General features: G+C 44.4%; 1 protein-coding gene across 2 annotated transcripts in view; it reads right to left on the bottom strand.

The window, feature by feature from the left end:
• Positions 1-23,350, bottom strand: part of NLGN4X (neuroligin 4 X-linked) — a 347,399-nt gene extending 324,049 nt beyond the window's left edge. For both annotated transcript variants that reach the window (XM_060003055.1, XM_060003056.1), the window contains exon 1: positions 22,918-23,350. The gene's annotated coding sequence lies outside the window, so the exon portion shown is untranslated. The remainder of the gene's footprint in view (positions 1-22,917) is intronic.
• Positions 23,351-24,093: the final 743 nt, after the last annotated feature.

Raw genomic sequence — 24,093 nt, 5'->3', positions numbered from 1 at the left:
TTAGTCTTTATTTTTGTAAATGTGATACGTAACATGGACTTCAATCAAACTGATGTAATTCCGTTAAGTATGAGTTGGCAAAGGGGAAAAAATTGCAGGGGTGTGTGTGTGTGTGCGCCTGTGTAATGATGGAACAAAGGTTACCCTCCCCCTCTCTCCATCTTTGCCTGTCCTCAGTACTATGGGTACCAGATTAAATGAGGTCCAGTAAGCCCAGAGGGCACACACACACACCTGGCCATATTTACACAGCTTTCCTTCTGGGGACGGCACAGCCTCACGTAAGGCAGGCTTCCTCCCTAAGGAGCTGGTAAGCTAAGACCAAGTGTTACGGAAAACACTCAGGTTCTTTTAAAAATAACCTGAGTACTCCATTTTGCTGAATCCATAACCTACTTTCATAGAGAGTAAAAAGAAAGAGCAGTTCCTTCAGGAAGAATTTGCATGAAAATGATGGAGAGGGACACAAGCTCATGAAAAGAAACTCGAAAGATAAATCAACCTACTGCGATGCACAGACCTCGGGTGAGCTAGCAAACTAGTAAAAAAAAAAAAAAAATCATCTTTGACTTTTACGACTTGATGGTGATACTGAGGAATTGTTGATAATTTTAGGAGTGGTAAAGATACAACGGCTATGTGGGAAGAAATTACTTCTTTTATTTTAAAGCAATATACTGACATCGTGAGATGAATTACACAGTGCCATAATGAGAAGGGGGGAAAAGGATGGGCTTAAATAGGAACGCTTAGGTTAGGCATTCATAATTGTTAAGGGTGAGTGATGGGTACATGGGATTCATTATTCCATTTCCTTTCCTTTATTTCTTGCAAGTACTTGAAATCTTCCACATTAAAAGATTCCATAAGATTTCAAGAACACACAAAAGTTTTTTCTTAAAAAAAAGACAAAAGAAAAAATGTTTACGAATCAAAACAATATACACGAATCTACAAAATAAGTAATGCCCCTTTGATGAAGAATGTGGGATTGATATAGATGGCTTTGAAAATAAGTTATAGGTGCAAAACTATATAAACCTGTCAAAAAATAAGGAAACTGCATATAAATCAATGAAGTTAGAACACTCACTCACACCATACACAAAAATAAACTTAAAATGGCTTAAAGACTTAAATTTAAGACATGACACCATAAAACTCCCAGGAAAAAAAAAACATAGGCACAACATTCTCTGACATAAACATAAACTGTAGCGATGTTTTCTTTGGTCAGTCTCCGAAATCAAAATAAATAAAAGCAACAATAAACAAATGGAAACTAATCACACTTCAAAGCTTTTGCACAGCAAAGGAAACCACAGACAAAATGAAACGGCAACCTACAGAACTGGAGAAAACATCTGCAAATGATGTGACTGACAAGAGCTTATTTTCCGAGATAAACAGCTCATACAACTCAATAACAGAAAAACAAACAACCCAATCAAAAAACGGGCAGAAGATCTAAACAGACTTTTCTCCACAGAAGACATACAGATGGCCAACAGGCACACGAAAAGATGCTCGACATCGTTAATTATCAAAGAAACGCAAATGAAAACCACAATGAGATACCACCTCACACAGGTCAGAATGGCCTTCATCAAAAAGTGTACAAAATGCTGGAGAGGGTGTGGAGAAAAGGGAACCCACCTACACGACTGGTGGGGCTGTAAACTGGTGCAGCCACTATGCAGAACAGTATGGAGGGTCCTTAAAAAACTGAAAATACAGCTACCAAATGATCCTGCAATCTCACTCCCGGGCATATATCCGGAAGTGACATACACCCTCATTCGAAATGATACATGCACCCCAATGTTCATAGCAGCACTATTTATAATAGCCAAGACATGGCAGCAACCTAAGTGTCCATCAACAGATGAATGGATAAAGAAGATGTGGTACATATATACAATGGAATATTACTCAGCCATAAAAAAGAATGAAATCGTGCCACTTGCAGTAACGTGGACGGACCTAGAGATGATCATACTAAGTGAAGTAAGTCAGACAGAGACACACAAATATTATATGATATCACTTACACGTGGAATCTAAAAAGCTGTACAAATGAATTTACATACAAACCAGAAACAGACTCACAGACATAGAAAACAAACTTAAGAGTTACCAAAGGGGAAAGTGGGGGGACAGATAAATTAGCAGTATGGAATTAAGCAGATACAAACCACTATACGTAAAATAAACAACAAGGACCTACTATAGCACAGGGAACTATATTCAATATTTGTAATAACCTATAATGGAAGAGAAAATAAATGATTTAAGACATAACCTCCTGAGATAATTAATCATGAAAAATAATACTTATGAAGATTTGCGCCAATCCTAAAGAGGCTTTTGCTACAATATTTTGGGAAATGTAAAGTTCAGAGTGGCATAGATATATTGGGTTGGCCAAAAAGTTCGTTTGGGTTTTTCCATATCATCTTACGGCCAACCCAATAGATATATAGTATGTGCCTAAATAAAGATATGGATAGAGATAGAAATATGGATGTAATTCAGACATAAATACAGGTAGGAACAACATGATATAAGTAACAGTTACAGACATGATATGGTTATGATATAGATTGATATAGATGATACAGATACATAGATACTGATGGAATATGCATGCATATATACACATATATTTACACACACAAAGATGTACATATAGATAACTAAAATATTAAAATATTCAGATAATTAAAATATTAAAATGTATGAAAAATTCTGAGAGAAATTACACAAGTTGTTTAGTGTTTAACCACTGGTTTATGGAACGAAGATTGATGTTTACATTTTTTTTCCCCCAAACTTCTATATTCCTATAACACTCTTCATCCCTTCTTCGTAAAGAAAATCACACTGTCCTTAAAATCTCCTTGAAAAGGCTACAGTGTGCTTTGATGACTTATTCATAAAATGGACCCACAGAATTCAAAAGAGAAGGCTTCTGAAGATACCCTTAAGCGATAACCACCTGTGTGCATATTAAAATTTTATATTAAAACCCACACCATAGTGTTAAGAGGATGAGATCACTTTTTAAAATATCGATCATGGTGAAAAGACGGCCACGCGCCTATGGGCATTTCGGAACCTAACCTCCACGGGGTGCCAGTGGAAATCTGGTCCGGAATATGTTCCCTCAGCTTTATGCCTTTTGACAGAAAAATATTCGGACGAGCTGTGAGAAGACGTGAACCCCAGGCCACTCTGAAGCTGCGGAAAGGGCGCCTTGCTTGCTGCCCAGGAGGGCTACAGGTTAATGCAATGAGGGACCGTGCAAAACACTGTGGACTCTGCCAGTCCGCTGGGGTTTCCAGATGGAAGGCGGCCGTCCTGTAAGCTGAATAGCCCCCAGTCCAGCGGGCTGAGCAGAGCTGACCCACACAAGCGAGAGCCTCAAGCAAACAGCAGAGTCACGTTTGCTGTCCCAGATCTTCCAAGAACAGAATCCTCCTTCCACGTCCAAACCCTGGATGGGAGTTTTCCTCTAGTCCTTCTACAACGGAGCATCACTTAGCAACTATCAAAATGAAAAGACTCTTAGGTGTCCAAGCGATAGCAACAAAGTACAGTAAGTAACCAACAGAGTAACAGCAACACAGTACTGGATTGTAATCCTACGATGTAGTTAGTATCCCAAGTATACCATGAATATCCATGAGTCCCGACAGATATAAAGGAATGAGTTAATGAATCAATAAATGAATGAGGGAGAAGGGACAGATCTCCCTTTCAGAGGAATTCTAAATACCTGACGTCAATACTCCATCATCCAAGACATGCAGCTGAATCGCCCCACCTCCCCACCTTGAGGCACTTTAAATGACTGGCTTCCGAAGAACAGACTATGAAAAGGTGAGGGGGGTGGTGTGAGTCCACAGTGGAAAAACCCACTACCTCGCCAGGGGATCAAGTTCAACATCAACATGTTGAGAGGCTGTGCCCTTGACAGGATGAGAAAGGCAGCTGACTTTTGCGGGTTCCCTCCTCCAGAAATGTACCCCAGCCTAAAACATCACACAAACTGCAACTGGGAGACTTCCTACATAATATCGCAAAACTATTAAAATCATGGAAAACAAGGTCACAGAACAGAGGAGAAGAGGGAAACATGACGGCTAAATGCACCGTGTTGTGCTGGAGGCGATTCTACGACAAAAAGGGAGCATTCGGTCAAAACTGGTGAAAATCCCATCAAGTCTGGGGCTTACTTAAAAGTATTGTGCCAGCGCTGGTTCCTTAGTTCCAACAGATGTCCCGTGGTAAAAGAAGACATTAAGAGGATATGGGGTACACAGGCACTCTCTGTACTTTCTTTACAGGCTGTTTTGTACATCTAGAACTATTTTTAATTAAGCTTATTTTTAAAAATGAAAACAGTACAGGCATACCTCAGAGACACTGCAGGTTCAGTTCTAGACCATTTGTGTAAAGCAGGTCACACAAATGTTTTGGTTTCCCAGGGCATATAAAAGTGATACTTATACTACACTGTAGTCTATTGAGTGTGAGACAGCATTATGTCTTTAAAAATAATGTACAGACCTTAATTTTAAAATAACTTACTGCTAAAAGATGCTCTCCATCCTCTGAGCCTTCAGCGAGCCATAGCAGTAACATCAAAGATCATGGGTCATGGATACCATCACACATACAGTCAGTCATAATGACAAAGTCTGGAATACTGTGTGAATTACCAAAGTATGACACAGAGACACAAAGTAAAAAAATGCTGTTGGAAAAATTGTACCGAGAGAATTGCCCGACACAGGGTTGCCACAAACCTTCAATTTGTAAAAAAAAAAAAAACAACAAAAAAACCCCCACAGTATCTGTGAAGTACAATGAAACCAGGTCTGCCTGTATTGCAAAACTGTCCTAAAGAAAATAGGTTTCTATTTTGTGAAATTCATCAACATGGAAGAATCGGAGTGAGCATTATAATCTCAGTGAGGCTGGGACGCTAACTTCCCACCCTGAAATGTTCTGTCCAATGGAAAAATCAGCTTGTTTCATCCTGCAGAATCAAAACCCCATATAAGCAATAACAACATCGTTAAAATTTTTAAAAAATGCTTCTTACTGAAGTGAGAAAGGATTCATCTCAAGTGTGTTTACTTTAAAGCACCAATGGAAAAACAGCGGGTCTCAGACACAGAGATCTTTACGTAACCCTAGCTCTGTGCTCAGGTTCTTAGGTGGGTAAGAGTAAAAAAGCATAAAAGGGCCATGACAAAGCAGGTGCACAAAGGTGTGACACTAACACTCCAGGCTTCTTGGACGCACATTACAGCAAACCGTTATCCAAACATATGGGGGGTCATGGGGACCTCCGTGGTGGTCCAATGGTTAAGAATCGGTCTTGCAATGCAGGCGACACCGGTTCGATCCCCGGTCGGGGAACTAAGATCCCACATGCCGCGGGGCAACTACTGAACCTGCGCACTGCAACAAATGAGCCTGCGCGCTCTGGAGCCCCAGTGCCACCACTAGAGAGAAGCCCACGCGGTGCAACGAAAAGCCCACGTGCCACAACTAAGACCCAAGGCAGCCAAAAAATAAATAAATAAATATTTAAAGAGAAAAAACAAAAACATGGGGGTCAGGAGGGGACCATGTTGATGCATAAGGTAGAATATTATGTTCATGGTAAGTCAGCATCCCCTTATCCTAATGCCTGTTTCCCTTTGGATCAGCCCTCGGATACAGGTGAATCCTCATAAAAATACACATTCTACCGAGTCACCTCCCTACTGGAGAGTCAACAATTGCCCTGGAAACTCCTCAAGGTGAAATGACACAGACCAGCCCCTGTGAGTTGACTGACCTTCCTGTTCTGCCTTCTCTCCCTCCATGCAGAGGAAGACCCCTATGTTCACCAGAAAGAGGGGCTCCTGGTGCTTTGTGCCTCTAGGACCCTTTGGCTGTCTTTAAAATTTAGGGGATGGTAGATGTTTCTTTCCTCTTGAGTCTATCTCAACGGACTAGAAAGACATGAACAGAGAAGTAGAATCCACTAGCGTTTGCAGAGATGAAAGATACAAAGTTTTCATCTTGGACAAAACACTATGGGGAGGGACTTCCCTGGTGGCACCGTGGTTAAGAATCCGTCTGCCAATGCAGGAGACGTGGGTGCGAGCCCTGGTCCGGGAAGATCCCACATGCCATGGAGCAACTAAGCCCGTGTGCCACAACTACTGAGCCTGCGCTCTAGAGCTCACAAGCCACAACTACTGAGCCCATGAGCCACAACTACTGAGCCCACATGCCACAACTACTGAAGCCCACGTGCCTAGAGCCCACGCACCGCAATGAAGAGCAGCCCCCCGCTAGCAGCAACTAGAGAAAGCCCATGCGCAGTAACAAAGACCCAATGCCACCAAAAACAAACCAAAAAACAAACAACAACAAGAAAATCCTATGGGGAGAGAGGAGACAGCATCCCTAAAAAAGTTTCATCCCTTCCTACAAATGTGTGAAACATGGCAAGGTGTAATTAACAAGTGCAATTAACTAACGTTTCAAAAAACTGCAGAGGCATTGGGTTCTTACAGATAATTAAGAATCAAGAGACAAGGAGGATCAGAGGTAGCTAAGCTGCTTTCATAGTAACTCAGAAAAAAAAACAAAAAAAACACACCTGCGTTTCAAGTAACAAGTTTTGCTTTCAATTTTGGAGGGTTTTTTCCCTGTGTCCTCCCCTAGTTCTTTTCGTCAGTAATTTCTCTTTTTCCATCGCTGTGGCACAAAATACAGAAAAGTAGGTTTGAAAATGATTGTGTGCTTTGCTTGATTAACGTTTTTGATGATGTCTCCGATTTCATATGCTTCTCATAAAACTGGCAAAAATACAGATATCAAATCCTGAACTTTCAGGTATTTAATCTTCATTTCCAGAATAGTGTTTAAAAGTACTGTCCAGCTGTGTGGTTCGGGGATAAATCACTGGACCTCTGTGTGACTCAGTTTCCTTCTGTGTAAATGAATGAATACAAATGATTATTCAGTTTCTTTCAAATCCTCATAACCTGTGATTCTGAGGTATTTTCTTATTTTATCACAAATAGCCCAACCAACTATACTTTTTATATTTACTATAGGCAAGTCAATCACGGTCTAAGCTCATTTTTATATTCCTGGAATTAAAGGTGGATAAAAAGGCATACTTTCCTAGAATTATTGCATCTTCCATCTCCCCACCCCATAAGCTGTAATAGCCCCCCAAAAAATGTATAGTATCTGCTTGAATACTGTTTTGTTTTTTTTTGCAGTACGCGGGCCTCTCACTGTTGTGGCCTCTCCCGTTGCGGAGCACAGGCTCCGGACGTGCAAGCTCAGCGGCCATGGCTCACGGGCCCAGCCGCTCCGCGGCATGTGGGATCTTCCTGGACTGGGGCACAAACCCGTGTCCCCTACATCGGCAGGCGGACTCTCAACTGCTGCGCCATCAGAGAAGGCCTTGAATACTGTTTTTAATTTGAAGAGAGGATTTGTTTTTCCTGATGAGTAGGTTTGTAAGGATATCAGACCAGAGGAGGGACAGCAAGGAGGGGAAACAGCTGTGTTTCATCTGGCCTGCTCCGGTGAGAATCCCAGCACCACTGAGACCCAGAGGGAGCCACCTGCTCCCCTACCCTGGCAGTGACATCCGCAGCAACATGTGGGTAATTCCCTCTGAAGAAAGGCCACCCTCAAGGGAAACCGGAAGAAGTAAGGACCATCGCTTGGGAATAGATAGTTGTTTCAACACCAGTAAATCGGGGATGCCCACCTAGGTGTGACTCAACTCCCCTGGGCTCAGCTCCACGCTTCAGGGATGCCCTTAGGCCCCATTAGATGCTGTGGGTTTTAAGACTGGGCTGTGCAAGGAACACCAAAGATGACAGGCATCCACCAGAAGCTAAGAAAGAAGCCCAGAACAGATTCTCTGTCACAGGCTCAGAAGGACCCAACCCTGTGGACACTCTGATCTCAGACTTCTGGCCTCCAAAACCCTAAGACCATAAATTTCTGTTGTCTAAGCCAGTCTGTGGTATTTTTGTTACAACAATCCTGGCAAATGAATACAAACACTGTGTTCTTTTTATTTTATTTTATTTTTTTTAGCGGTATGTGGGCCCCTCACTGTTGTGGCCTCTCCCGTTGCGGAGCACAGACTCCGGACACAGGCTCAGCGGCCATGGCTCACGGGCCCAGCCGCTCCGCGGCACGTGGGATCTTCCCGGACCGGGGCACGAACCCGCGTCCCCTGCATCGGCAGGCGGACTCTCAACCACTGTGCCACCAGGGAAGCCCCAACACTGTGTTCTTTAATTCTTGAACCTGATAAAAATGTTAATCGCATTTGGGGCATTTTCAAAAGGAGGTTTGTCTCCAAAGCAATTTCAATACCCTTCTTTCATTTTACCTTCATAAGACCCTATTAAATAAATAGATACTAACATTCCAGTGTTAAAAAAAAAAAAAAGACTGGGTTGTGATTTCTCTAAATTAACAGCATACAGGGGGTAGGGGAGGGGAGATACAGTTCACAGTGAAATATAATTTTTCAAATTCCTTCCCCTTTCACTTTTCTCTTCCTTCAGTGACATTTAAAGAGAGAAAAGGTAAATACACATCTTGGAATGATTTAGCAATAGAAATGTTAACAGTCAAGTTCTGTCAATACAAATAATGCATTTGGATTTTTCTGCTGATTCTGTTATGGTATTGCACAGTGCAGAGAAACTATTGTCTTTTTATTTAAATCTTCAGGAAGACATGTGCCGCGATAAAAAGTTAGCTATTAATATTTATACATATGTCAATATATATGTATGTGTTTATATAATTTATATGTGTCAATTATATATAGACATACATCTACTGATTTAATCCGGTCACATCTAAATGAACAAGAAATTGGCTGGCTCTACAAATGGCCAACATGTATCCTGGTATTTTATACATATATTCATAGAACTGAGTAATTTCTTATCAATTTGGATGTGATCAGATTAAACACCCCAAAACCTGTGAAATTAAGACACATGCTTACTGATGTTATTTTAATATAATTTTGATAAATTTTAACAGCTGATTCTTGTTATTCATCAAAGGGAGACTTTTCAATCAATATAATCATCACATAAATTCGTGGACATCACTTTATCTGTGAAATTGTTTTAGCAGAACCATCACGAAACACCTCCACTCAAATCCGAAGCGAAGCAACGTGTAAAGTACGCGTTTCTCCCCATAATATGCTGCTGTTTCCATGATTTCCACCATGAACCAAAATTGTCCGAAGACGCGTACTGAGATGGGATTTTTCCCGGGATAGGCATTAAGACTCTCCTCCACTGTCGTATTTTTATAACAGCTCTATTGTGACGCATCTACAACTCACCTACCTATCACCCTTTCACTGAGGCTGGTTGGTTTTATGTTCTTAACACACTCACATTTCTCCCCCATTCTGTGTTGCCATCATAGCTTCTCTGTCTGATAACTTCGTCTTCTCATTTTAACTACTATTTAACTTTGTGTAACTGTTACTTTTCCCTGACCCTCGTATTCAGGGAGAAGTCTTTTCTCCTGCCTGGCCTGCTGGGTGACATCACAGCTGCTAACCCTCAGCTCTGTGCTAAGAGGCAAAGATCAATCCGTAAGGAAGGTTTGTGCCTTGTGTTCTGTATTTGGTTTTTGTTTTCAAAATGTCCTCTCCTTTTCCATGGTTCTGGTTCTCCAGGAGTACCAGTTCCAAATAATTTTCTGTACTGTGATCTGAACTATTCCAGCGTAAGCTTGGCTCGCGGGTAATGATACAAGATGTAAACGCAGACAGACCCAGCCTGCTAGCTAAGGGCTGGGGTACAGGTACCATCCCGGGCATCCACGAGGACATGTAGCCTTCTTTCCCCCGAAGCCCCTGGTTAATCCTCTGATCCTTCACCAAATCATCTCTTTGCTAATTAACCCTAGTAGCCTGTGCTGTTGAAGAAGCTAAAAATTTGAAGGTATGTCATCTCCCGCTGAAAATTATAAAATTCCCTACCTTCTCGATATTTCAGCTGTATGGCCCTACTGATCTTGCCTTCAACTACTTAAAAAAGATTTGAATTAAGTTGTTATTTTCCTTAACACTGGATACAGAACATGAGAAATTCAACACACACCCAATACAACACACTGACACACAGACACACACACACCCTCCAGAGACAGAAAACTTCTTTGCTGTTAACTTTGAGTCTGTTTCCTGTCTTGTCGTGCCCACCCATCCCCCACACACTATTTTTCCTGGGGGGCTTTGTCACATGGATAGTACATGAAAGATAAACAACCTGGTCTTCTTCATCTACCCCATGTCTCAGCCCTCAATCAATGCTGGATAAGTGAATGAAACAAACAAACAAAAATACCAGTCAGTTCATTTTTCCAGATTCCCTTGGCAATTTAAACACTTTCAAGTAATCTTAGATCCCCTTACCTCTGTGTCAGTAAGATGTCATGGAAGCCTGCTATGTGATTCCAGTTAGGTAATTTGGGTAACACTTGTTCCAAAGAATCTCAAATTATGCTACGTCTCCTGAATCCATCAGTGTGAGGCTCTTCAACTCCTTAATGTGTCTGTTTTCCATGTAAAAGTCAAGACAGGGGTATGACAGGAATTAGAGAGGCTCCCAATTATTTGATCTGGGAGCCTCTCTAAAAGAAAATCACTTAATGAAGATGTGGTATATATGCATAATGGAATACTACTCAGCTATAAAAAAGAATGAAATAATGCCATCTGCAGCCACATGAATGGACCTAGAGATTACCAAACTAAGTGAAATAAGTCAGAAAGAGAAAGACAAATATACAATATCACTCTGTGGAATCTAAAATAATACAAATGAACTTATTTACAAAACAGAAACAGACTCACAGACATAGAGAACAGATTTGTGGTTGCCAAGGGGGAGGGGGGCTGGGGGAGGGAAAGACTGGGAGTTTGGGATTAACAGAGGCAAACTATTATATATGGGATGGATAAACAACAAGGTCTGGGCTTCCCTGGTGGCACAGTGGTTGAGAGTCCGCCTGCCGATGCAGGGGACACAGGTTCGTGCCCCGGTCCAGGAAGATCCCACATGCCACGGAGTGGCTGGGCCGGTGAGCCATGGCCGCTGAGCCTGCGCGTCCGGAGCCTGTGCTCCACAACTGGAGAATGGGAGAGGCCACAACAGTGAGAGGCCCACATACCGCAAAAAGAAAACAAACAAACAACAACAAAGAAACAACAAGGTCTTACTGTATAGCACAGGGAACTATACTCAATGTCCTGTGATAAACTGTAATGGAAAAGAATACGAAAAAGATTGAATACATACGTTTAACAGAATCGCTTTGCTGTACAGCAGAAATTAACACAACGTTGTAAATCAACTATACTTCAGTAAAATAAATTTTAAAAACAGACAATCCCTGATTTGGGAGCTCCTGACAAAGACCTTAACTAGCTGAAAAATAGATTATACGAGGGGTGGTGGAGTTTGAGAACGTTATCTGTGATTTGACAATCTTTCAGACTCCAGTACATCAGAATTCATGATATTTTTCATTATCACAAAAAAGCTGAAATGTCTAACTTGCTTATTGAGTTTTATAACGACCATAGAATACAGTCATTCATTAATGAGGCTAGATCCACTACCTTATGTTTAAAAAAAATATTTGATGGGCCCTCAATTCTCTGTTGAATCAAAGTAATCTGTTTAAATATGTATTCGCTCACACAATTTACTTAAAATGAAAATCAATGTTTCACAAATATACGGTTTGACAACTTTTAAAAATATAAGCAGCTAAACAAATAGGGCATGTGAAGAATTCTATTAAGTTGTCCTGGAAAATCTTCTTTGCCATTTCATTTTTCTATTCTTTCCTGACTGATGGAAAGAATTATTCTCTATCTAGTTACCTTCATTGGTCCTTTAATGCTTTAAGGGGACCTCTGAGTTCTCATCAGTCAGCAAACAGAAGAAAGTGAGGGGGGAGGGGGGAAGGGGGAGGGAGGGAGAGGAAGAGGGAGGGGGAGAAAGGGAGGGGGAGGGGGAGAAGGAAGGGGGAGGGGGAGAGAGGAAGGGGAGGGGGAGAGAGGAAGGGGAGGGGGAGCGAGGAAGGGGGAGGGGGAGAGAGGAAGGGGGAGGGGGAGAGGGGGGAGGGAGGGGGAGGCGGGGAGAGATTAAAGAAGGAAAAGTCCATAATACGTCCCAGAAAACAGGCAGGGGTGATACACACGTGAACTAAATATCTTAACAACTTATTTATGAACATTCACACACAGGCAAGGATTTTTAAGGCAGCATATGCCTAAATCATCTCAACATTACCAGGGCTAAATTTCCTTCCAGGCTTGCAACTTGGACATGCTCAAGAAAAGTGATGAATGAAAGAAGGAACAGGAGTCAGAAGCTAGTTTCCAGAAAAAGGATGCGTATACCTCAGTCACCGAATTTCTTTCTTGCCAAGGCTAAGGAGCTCCATTCCCGAGCCTACCATATTGATTTCCCATCTTGAGCAAGGCCACACGAGACACCTAGCCCACAGGATCTAGCCCACAGATGCTCAGATGGAGAGGCACGGCAGCCACCACCACCAAGCCGTGCCCGTGGCGGGCAGCACTGATTTACTGTGGCGTCTGTCCTGCTGAGATAGATTCTCGGGTCTTGTGTTCTAGGGGCAGAAGACGCCTATCCGTCCAGGCAGGAAAGATACAGGGCTTGACTTGATACGTATGTTCCCACTGACATGAGGTTGCTTACTAATGACGTTTCAGTGAGGGCTCGAATATGCTTGTTACCATAGTAACATTAATAACGCCTCAACTTCACTTGAAGGCAAAGAGGTAGTTTCTGTGGACCATTAAATGTAGATTCTGGGGACCAGCCTGGAAGTGGTCTTACCAGATATGACACAGTTTCTTCTGGAAAATGCACATCGAACTATCTATTCATCCATCTATATATATAGTCTCTACTTGTATTAATTTTTTTTTTTTTTTTTTTGCGGTATGCAGGCCTCTCACTGTTGTGGCCTCTCCCGTTGCGGAGCACAGGCTCCGGACGTGCAGGCTCAGCGGCCATGGCTCAGGGGCCCAACCGCCCCGCGGCATGTGGGATCTTCCCGGACCGGGGCACGAACCCGTGTCCCCTGCATCGGCAGGCGGACTCTCAACCACTGCGCCACCAGGGAAGCCCTGATTTTATGTATATACATTTAGTTCTTATATAAGTTAAATATGTATATACATTATGTAATACACAATTATATTTATATAATACATTGCATGGCTAAATGAATTATTTTCATTATCTACATAAAGGCTCTCCAATGAATTTTAAGATAAAGCATGTCTTGGGACTTCCCTGGTGGCACAGTGGTTACGACTAGGCACTCCCAATGCAGGGGGCCCAGGTTCCATCCCTGGAACAAGATCCTGCATGCTGCAACTAAAAAAAAAAAAAAAAAAAGATCCCGCATGTGACAACGAAAGATCACGCCACAATGAAGATCCTGCACATAAGACCCGACCCAGCCAAATAAATAAATAAATAGATAGATAAATATTTTTTATAAAAAATAATAAAGTAAAATAAAGCATGTTTTGATGAGTCTTTGATCAATTATATAAATTGTATGCAAATACAAATATATAAAACACATAGTGTATACTATATATAGATAACCAACAAGGACCTACAGTATAGCACAGGGAACTAGACTCAATATTTTGTAATAACTTGTAAGGGAAAAGAATCTGAAAAAGTGTATATCTATATCTATATCTATATATCTATATATATATATATATATGAATCAGTTTGCTGTACACTTGAAACTAACACAACATTGTAAATCAACTAAACTTCAACTTAAAAAATGCATCGTGTATACACATAATTATATAAATATAGAAATACAACATAGTAATAATTATATACATACATATTTAAATGAAATTTAGCTAGTTTAGAGGATGAAGTCTTTCTAGATATGATCTGACAATAAAACGACCCTATGCAAGAAATAGCTTTGTGATGTTGTGGCTCTAACTGTCCTGAGACCACTTGGGTCCACACGCCAGCCTACTGACATGTCAGGGACCTACGCCTGTTTGCAGTCTATGTGCAATCCTAGTTCCAAAGAACCTGAGCCCGTGGGCAAAGTGACAACCCAGGAGAGGAAATCCTCTGGGCTCAATTCACGGCTGTCGTGGCCTTCCTGTGAGCTGGGGTGTGTCCGTGCTTCTCGGTAGGTGCACCGTGGATGAGTGCTGCATGTGAAACTGGCATGCAAAGGGAGTGCGGGAAGGCAGGGACCCCAAACCACAAAGAGACTATTATGAACTTCTCAACTTTGGGGACTTCCAGCTTCTCGGTGTTCACGGCAAGTGAACTCTGGGTTCGTCTGCTGTGCTGATACGATGCTTCTTCGACTGCGCCAGGAGCTTTCGATGGCGACAGCCTCTCCACAGAGCCCTTACCTACCAAGAGACACCAAGGCGTGCATCTCCTACCAGGCAGATAAAAGGGCTATTTAGTTTCGCCTTTTTAAAAAAAGAGTGTCCAGTGTGATCCTTGCAAACATTGTCAATGTCTCCATCCCAGTATGTAACCTGGAGGAGTATGGATGGACATAAAAGGGCAGCGTGTTATCACTCCTACCATATAGGTTATTTCACCCTGGACCTTACGATGATACCTTGTAAGAATCTCCTACTCACATGAGAAGAGAAAGCTTCAGGGAAAGTTAGAGAAAGCAGGTGCTTGCCCCTTAACATGCACTCTCAAATCATTTAGGCCTCAGTATCCTGTCATAAACCATCGTGGAGAAGAACATGAAAAAGAATATGCATACATATGTATAACTGAATCGTTGTGCTGTACACACGAAACTAACACAACACTGCAAACTAATGTCTTCCCCCTCCAATGAGGAGTCTTTTCAGGTCCGTCTCAGGTAACTTACATCATGAATTTTCTAGTATCACTTATGTTCGGTGAATGACAGAGAGAAGAAATGGAAAATGACAAAGACAAAAATCTCATTTTCCATTTTGGTACTTTGTTTTTTTGTTTTGATCTAATGCGTTGCCGTGGCTGAGAAAAAACATTTGATGCAAGAAATTGCTCTTGGTTATGCGGGTGCATGCAGGCATACCTATGTGTATAAATATACACAGACACACACAGACACGCTTCCCTTCTTACCACATGCCTTTAGGCCATGAGGGAGTATGCACCCGCGTGAGAAAAGCAGTTAACAGTGACATACTTTATATGCTTGAAAAAACGTGTTTCCTCAGACTCACAGATACAGAGAGAACAAACGAGTAACCAGTGCAGAAAGAGAAGGGGGAGGGGCAAGATAGGGATAGGGGATTAAGAGGTACAAACTACCCTCCTGCGCCTTCGGTGGGAATGTAAATTGGTGCAGCTACTATGGAGAACAGTGCGGAGGCCCCTCAGAAAACTAAAAATAGAGTTACTATGTGAGCCTGCAATCCCACTCCTGGGCATACATCCAGAAAAGACAAAAACTCTAATTCAAAAAGATACATGCACCCCAATGTTCACAGCAGCACTATTTACAATAGCCAACACATGCAAGCAACCTAAATGTCCATCGACAGATGAACGGATAAAGAAGATGGGGTACATGTATACAATGGAATATTACTCAGCCATAAAAAGAATGAAATCATGCCATTTGCGGCAACATGGATGGACCTAGAGATGATCATACTAAGTAAGTCAGACAGAGAAAGACAAATATCATATGATATCACTTACATGTGGAATCTAAAAAAAGGATACAAACAAACTTATTTACAAAACAGAAACAGACTCACATAGAATACAAACAGAATACACTTTGCTGTATACCTAAAACTAACACAACACTGTAAATCAACTACCCTTCAATTAAAAAGAGGTACAAACTACTATGTATAAGACACATAAGCCACAAGGATACACTGTACAGCACAGGGAACTACAGTCATTATTTCAAAATGCCTTTTGATGGAGTATAATCTGTAAAAATATGGAATCACTATGCTGTCCACCTGAAACTAATAGAATTATGTAAATCAACTTAAACTTTTTAAAAATGAGTTCATCGCTGCCCACCACCTGGCCCATTCACAGAGGGTACTCGAGTAGGAAAAAACTGAAAACACTATAGGCACTCCATCTCAGTGGGTTCTGGTCTCCACACACACACCTCCCCAATGCCCCCGCACACCCCCATCCCCATTGGTTGTTTCTGAGACCACGGTTTGACACTGCGGGCTGAGTAGCTAAAGCTGGCGGACCGTCAAGGTCACATAATCCACGTCCCTGCCACGGGTCTAAACCAAACACTGGTGATGTTGATAGATGAAACCCGGAAACTGACACCATGTGCAAATCCCATCACCGCTGTAAGAACACAACCAAAGAGATCTTTTCCATTTCTCGCAAACATAAACAGCGACTCACGGTTAATACACCTCTCATCACTGCCCATCACAGCTTCTTTCACTTTCTTTTTTTTTTTTTTAAGGATCCAAAAGCTTAACCAACGTTCTTTTTCATGTAGAAACATCAGAGGTGAAATTCCCCATTTCAAAGAAGTGCACTTGGCAAAATACGACTTCTGCCCCCAACACCGCCCCACCCCCCCCGGAAAAAAAGATCCAACCAGCCAGACAAAAGCAAAAACGGTTACCAAAGGGGAAAGCGGTGGGGGGGATAAATTAGGAGTTTGGGATTAGATACCCACCACTATATATATATATATAATAGATCAACAATGAGAACCTCCTGTAGAGCACAGGGAACTACACTCAGTGTTTTGTAATAACCTATACGGGAAGAGAATCTGAAAAAAGAATATACACATATATATGTATAACTGAATCACTTTGCTGTACGCCTGAAACACAACAACTATACTCCAATTTTTTAAAAAAATGAGAGATGGGATGAGGGTGGATGCCTGCAGAAACCCAAGAGAGTCCATTTCACAGAACGAAAGAGTAGAATGGGGGTTGTCAGGGGGAAATGGCGAGTTACGAATCAAAGGTCATAAAGTTTAGATAAAGCAAGATGAGTATCTTCTAGATCTTCTGCACAATATTGGACCTACAGTCCACAGGACTATACTGTGCACTTAAACATGTGTTTAAGTGTACAGTAGAGTGGATTCTCGCGTCACACGTTTTTACCACAAAGCAATAAAATAAAAAAACATACCCTTGGGATGATGACTTTGCGATGGAAGGACGACTTCATCATCCAATCAGGGATTAGCCTCTGGAAACCAAAATGATCACCGATATCAACACAGCAAAACAAGAAGGTCCAGTTGCCATCCAAAAAAGAGCGCTCTGTTACCTTGGTAAATCACTATTCATACCACACACGTTTTAAATAAGACCACCAAACAAAACTCTGGGTTCTTTCCCTTCATTTCCAAAGAGCTGTGAAAGCACATGTCATTTCCTTAATACCATCCTGAAATAAAGATCTGCCTCCAGTGAGGCCCTGTAGGGTTTATTCTTCCTCACTTCTTCCCTAATACGGTTACTCTTTTCTCCTCTGGAATCAATTCAACAAAACCTCACCTTACTGTACATTTCACGTTTGTTGGGGTCTGGTTCGTGTTCGGTCAGGCACCCCTTCTGGGAGGTGCGGGGGGCCGGGGGCTGGTGCAGAGAAGATTCTCATTCTGGAAACTGGCCCATTTCCACAGGCAGGTGGCGCTCAGGGGTTCCACACACACCTGGGGCAGGTGATCTCAACAGTGAATGTCTGAAGTCTGAAATCAGAGCCCTAAGTGGCCTGGCTATTCTCCACTCATGTGCTGATTTCATGAGTCCTTTATTTCCTTTTTGTGTCGTATACCCACTGCAGACATCAATCCTTCTCAGAGGTATTTGTTCAAAGCCTATAAATGGCCAACCTCAAACTTCTAGGCGGTCCCACTGTTTTTTTCTCCCTTATTCATTTGTCCTACTCTGCCCGCCCCCAAGAAAAAGGAGGAAGGGTTTCCCATCCCGCCACTCACGGAGCACAGAACAGAAGAGGCTTTGAAAGGCCAAATGTAGGTTGTTTAGAGAAAAATGACAAAACTGGAAAATATTCATGGCGTGAATGGCCCATGAATGGTTTGCAGCCCACAACAGATGACCTAATTGCCTAGAACCACGTGGGCTCAATTTTGAGATTTTTCACTGTCTCCCCTTATCCGGCCCAAAGCGGAATATCTGGTTTGAAACTGGTAGCTGACAAGTTTAAGAAATCAGCTGTCACTACATCCAAGGCCTAGTCTGTCTTCGAATTTTTTAACATAATTATGCGGAAAATGAAGTGTCTCTTCTGAAAAGATACAGTATCCAGGATATTTTTTTTTAAATTGGGCAACTGACTTAAACTAAACCCTGAGCGTATTTTTCTCATTTGGGAATAAATGTATACTCTTAAGCATCAAGAGCATTATAGAAAGTATACGGTTGTGGTTGATATATTAAAACTCCATTCCTTGCCCTTGACTTTCACATACAAAAATCAGCTCTCAGCGGGTTTGGAATTTAAGTATATTTTAACCAGAGAAGCCTGTCATCAGGGTGACGGCATTAAAGGACTTTAAATATTTTCATACGGTGGCTTCACTGGAATCACATCAATTCTGTCAACAGGTTGCATTGTTGACAATACCTAGCTGTGCAATAAAGGTTTAGAATCTGGAGTACCAATTAAAACGGAAGAACAGTAAAGCCACGCCAGACTCTGTGCACTTGAATATTTACTTTTGTGAGAACCCTCTCTGGGTTTTTTTGTTGTGGTCCAGGCATCAAAGCACAATATTCTAAAGAGTTCTTAAAGAGACGCTTGCACATTCTGAAAGCAATGTAATGTGTATAGAGAGGAAACACTCTCATCTTTGTACAGAGACCAAGAAGCTTTCCACAAATTACTACAAAGGAAAAAAACATGAAAAGGCCAAGTTCAGAAATAAAGAAAAACCCCACATACTTACTGCGGGTCTACATTCCAGGCCCCAGAAAGAGAACTTTTATATTGCCCAGGTCTATTCACTTGTAAATTTCAGAGCGTGGCAATACCTGCTCTATCTACCTTATGTAGCAAATCGTCACTTATCAAGTATCATATCTATTTTTAGATTTGGGTATAAATTAGCTGGGTTTAGGGCCAAATGTACATTCAGCACTCTTTTTATTTAGGGGGAAAAAAAAATACAAAGGAAAGCAACAATTCTTCCACCAAAGAAAAACGCGTCAAAACACCTTGAAAACAGCATCAAAGCACAGCCATTAGTATGAAAATGCAATTATCATTAACTCCCTGCTCGAAATCATTCCGGTTTCCAAAAAATTAAACCTGTCATTTTAATCCAGTAATTTAAAACTGATGAAGTAATTTTCCACTTGCTACTTATTGGCCCTCATGATTTTCTTACATGTCAAGGAAAATATTCTTTAAAATTGCCAAATATATATCTCTATATATAGAGAGATAGATATAGTATAGATATATAGATATATCTCGAAGTACATTTCTTTGGGTAATAGAATATTGAAGTTTTAATCTAGAAAAAAAATAAATATTTGCAGAGGCCTCGGTGAGATTCTTATGTTCTTACTTTAGGGATGCATTTTTAAAATCCACATCCGCATTTTTAAAAGAATTAAGGGATGAATGCAGCCATGTGCCAAAACACCCACCACCCCCTACACACACACACACACACACACACACACACACACACACACACACCCACACACACACCCACACACACCCCCCTTCTGCTGCATCTACACGAGGAAATCTACCCTGAGGATTTTCAAGGCTGGCTGTTAACCTCTTTCCAAAGCCCACTAAAGGCAACTAAAGGCATGAAAAATTCCCCAGCCCCTCAATCTGCCCCCAGAAGGATGCAGATTTCTGTGCCACAGGACCCTTTCTCCGGGCTCTCTCATTCTCTAGGAAAAACGCTAAGCATCGCCATTCAAACTACGCCGTTCTCTTAGCAGCTGAGGTTGCTTTGTTCTGATGCAAAGTCAGGTCTTGAAGCCCCGGTTAATTTCTAGCTGAAGTATATACCTACCAACGATGCCTTATGCACGCACTCCTACGTTGCCTGCAGAACCCTACACAAACTGGAAATTCTGCTCCCTCAGGATAACTAAGTCTCCCCAAACTTTCTTTTCTTTTTTCTTTCTTTCTTCCTCTGCGTCCCGTCCCTTCAATCGTGCTAAAGGCTGACTCCGAAAAGGAGCTAGCTCGTACCACCTCGCATCACAAAATGCGTTAAACGCAGCGCGCTCAGGATGTGGAAGCCGGGTCAGCCAGGGGACCCCTTCAGACAGCCTAGGCTATGAGCACAGAAAGCCGTTTCCCCGCAACTGAACAAGTAGGAAAAAAAAGAAATCAAAGGAAGAATCCACACTACCACCTTGTGGATTCCGCTCGCAAGAACAGTACCTGCTGAGTTCGATACCCGCCACCGGACACACCTCACCCCAAATCTCCCAAGTTGGGTCCACATGACGGAGGGCGAGCCGCGGGCCCGGCTCACGGCAGGCGCGCGCGCGCTCTCGGCTTCACTCCTGACGCGCGCTCCCAGCGCGGGCGCGAGCCGCCTTCCTCGGCCCCCCGACGCGGCCTCCTGCACCCCGCCCCCCTTCCGCCGGCTCGAGAGAGCGGCCTCGTGGCTCCAAAAATAGATGAAAAGAGGCCCACACCTGCTGGTCGGTTCAGAGAAGGGAGTCACACCAGAGGAAAACCCGCAGCCAAAAAAAAAAAAAAAAAAAAAAATCCCACAAAAAAGCAAAACAGAAAAGGGAGAGGGGCGGGAGGGAGGCAGAAGAGGTCCTCCGGACGCCCCTCGCCCTCCGAGGGGGACTTCCGTTCCCAGGGCGGCCCCGGCCAGGCCCCGAGGGTGCGCGGGGGGACCCCCGGCTCCCGCCCCCGCCGCTTCGGGGAGAAAGGATGCTGTGTCTGGCGGCGGGCAGGCTCCGGAATGGTGGGCCGGGCCCAGGGATGCGCGGGGCCCCGGGCCCGGATCCGGGGGCGCACCACTCGGGGGGGCCGCCCGGGAGGGCCGGGCGGAGAAATCCAACCTACCGGTTCTCGGAGGGACGAAGAAGCCGGGGGAGGGGAGGGGAGGGGTGCGGTCGGGGACGGGCGGGGAAAGAGGGGGCGTCTGGGAGACTGAAGGGTGCCCGCGCGCCCTGAAGAGGCGGCGGGCTTCCCGGAGAGCCAGAGCGGGAGGGAGGGAACACTCGTGGGCTGGGGTCGGGGTGCAGCCGGGACCTCGGCCTCTCCTCCGGCCGCCGCCGGCCCGCGACCCCCGCACCGTCTGCGGCCGAGCGGTACGCCGGTTCGGCCCGCTGGAGCGGGACGGGGGTCAGGCCGAGCCGCGCGGGAAAGGGCAGGGGGCGGCGGCGGGGCTCCGGATGAAATCGGCTGGGAAAGCGTGGGAGGCGGGCGGGATCTGAAGCGCGGGACGGCTGCGAGCTTTGGGAGACGGCGGGGAGGGGGGGAAATGGAGCGAGGGAGCGGGGAGGGTTGTCTGTTACGTGGCCCAAGGCGCTGCGGGTGGTCCGCACCTCCGAACCGAGTCCCCGGACCTCCTCCCCCCGCCTCCGGCGAGAGGACCGGCCCGCCGTGCTTCCCGCGGGCTCTCCTCCCGGATCGAGGGTTCTCCGTGGGCACCGACGGGGGTCCGCATCCCCGGAGACCCCGGCTAGGACGCCCAGCGCCGGTCCCCGCAGATACCAACTTTTGTGGTCCTCGGGGAGAAGCGGGCAGCTCGGGGACGGCGCTCGGGCGGCAGCTGCGTGCCCCGCGCAGACGTGCAGGCCAGACCCAAAGGCTCCCGAAGCAGCAACGCCACCAACCGCCCTCACTCCTCCTCGCGCCCTCCATCTCCCGCCGCTTGCCTTCCCACAGCCCACACGCACGGGTGAAGGGCGGATGGCAGTGGGAGGGCAGGTGGCCCGCTCCCCAGCTTTGCAGAAACGGCGCTAAGCTATTTCGTCTTCACCCGGGGTCTCCAGCGCGCCCGGGTCGCTCCCCAGCAAAGCCCAACCAGCCCCTCATCAATCACGTGCGTTATTTCGTGCATCACACAAGCCGTCATCTTATCCAAGGCCAGCAGAGGAAGGAGGGGGGAAAAAAATCGCTTAATGCAAACCCAGCCAAGCCTGTTTTCCTTTTTTTTCTCTGGTTAACCCAAAAAAATGCACCCCGGGAGGTGGTAGCTGACAGTTTCCTTAAAGAAGAAGGAGGAGAAAAAAGCCCGTGATGGCTCACAGTTTCCAGAAGTGCTCCTGGCTTCCCCGCCAGTCCTGCTTTGCAGACATCTGGCACTTCGCTCGTTCTCTCCCTGTACTGCAGATGTATTTTTTTTCCTCCTGTGTCTGCCACACTCTTCTGTTTATTTGTATGTAACAGAGCGCTATTTTGTAAACACCTCACACACGGCCCCAGAGGCGTTCAGATAGCTGATTGCAGCAAAACGCTTCCCAACCACGGTGGTCCCAATTTTTTTAAGTCGTAAGAAAAAATGTACTGTTTCTGTAGAGATGTGCACGAAGCTTGCACAGGACACGCCGTACATATATGTCCACACTCCCACCCACACCTAAGAAACGGAGCGACCGATGGAAGAAAAAGTGCTATGCAAATTTTCAAAATTTAAAAAAAAAAAAATTTTTTTTTAAATGTCGGATGAAGTGGAGCGCAAACGTTAGCAGTCGGGCTTATCATCTTTTGCTGGCAAGCACACGAGTCAAAACGTTAAATAGGCTTAAAAAAAACCCCCACAGACACATCTTAAAACGGCACCTACCTTAGCCGTGGAAAAGCTGCATCGGCTGTAAGTGTTCTTTTTATGCATCCAGATTTTTCCAGGGACCGAGGCTATGATTCAGGAGGATGTACTAAGTCCAAGCGCCTTGGCTTTCTCGAATCTCAACTGGATTTGCTCCCCCGAAGAAACGCGAGGACCACCGACACTGCCGTTTGCAGGAAATTCGTTGTTTCTATCCTAGTCTGATGGGGAAGAAGAAACAGGAACACAGCCGGAGAAGGAAGGGCAGCGTTACGTCTGAATAAGAGCTCTGTATGTAGAGACAGAGACCCGTCTGCAAGAAAAAGAGAGATTGAAGCGAGAGGTCCTGATGGTTCCCAGCTCCCCCCTCTGCTATTGGACCAAACTGAATGAAATTTACAAAGCCAGCAGCCAATAGATCCCCGCGGTCGGCCCCATCGCTACAGAAACCACATCCACGGCTACAAGCGCATGCAAAGAGCAGCTAATCCCAGTGCAAACCAGCTGGAACAGAGAGATTCTGGTGCCGCCGGGGTGGTGGAACAGGTGAGCACGCGTCTCACTGGGCCACCGTGCCAGAGCGCACGGGAAAGCTTCCCTGCCCTCTCCAGATACCCTTCGGAGACACCACACACGGTGCCGTATTTGCAAACACCATTAACCCTTTAAGGCTATGCTATCCAAGGGTGAGTGTCAGCCGTGCAAGCTCTTCCCCGGGGGTCAGGCTGACAACTGTGTTACTGTTTCTGGATGGTATTCGGCTTGTACTGGGAAACAGTGATAGATAGATAGATAGATAAATTGGCAAAATTAGAATGAAGACCTGTAAAGGACAGAACCTCTTTTATGCCCAGGTGATGGGTTAATACCTTTTGGGTTTTTTTTTTTTTTTTTTTTTTTTGGCTGCGTTGGGTCTTCGTTGCCATGCGTGGGCTTCTCAATGTGGTGGTTTCTCTTGTTGCCGAGCACAGGCTCTAGGCGCATGGGCTTCAGTAGTTGTGGCTCGTGGGCTCTAGAGCACAGGCTCGGTAGTTGTGGTGCACGGGCTTAGCTGCTCTGCAGCATGTGGGATCTTCCCGGACCAGGGCTCGAACCCCTGTCCCCTGAACTGGCAGGCAGATTCTTAACCGCTGCACCACCGGGGAAGCCCCTGTTTGTTTCTTATACAGTAGTGGTTTTGATGAATAAAATACT

The sequence above is a fragment of the Delphinus delphis genome, chromosome X, assembly GCF_949987515.2.
Source record: "Delphinus delphis chromosome X, mDelDel1.2, whole genome shotgun sequence".
NCBI lineage: Eukaryota > Metazoa > Chordata > Mammalia > Artiodactyla > Delphinidae > Delphinus > Delphinus delphis.
The sequence above is the reverse complement of the archived record's forward strand: the minus strand, read 5'-3'. Positions and strand labels throughout refer to the sequence as shown.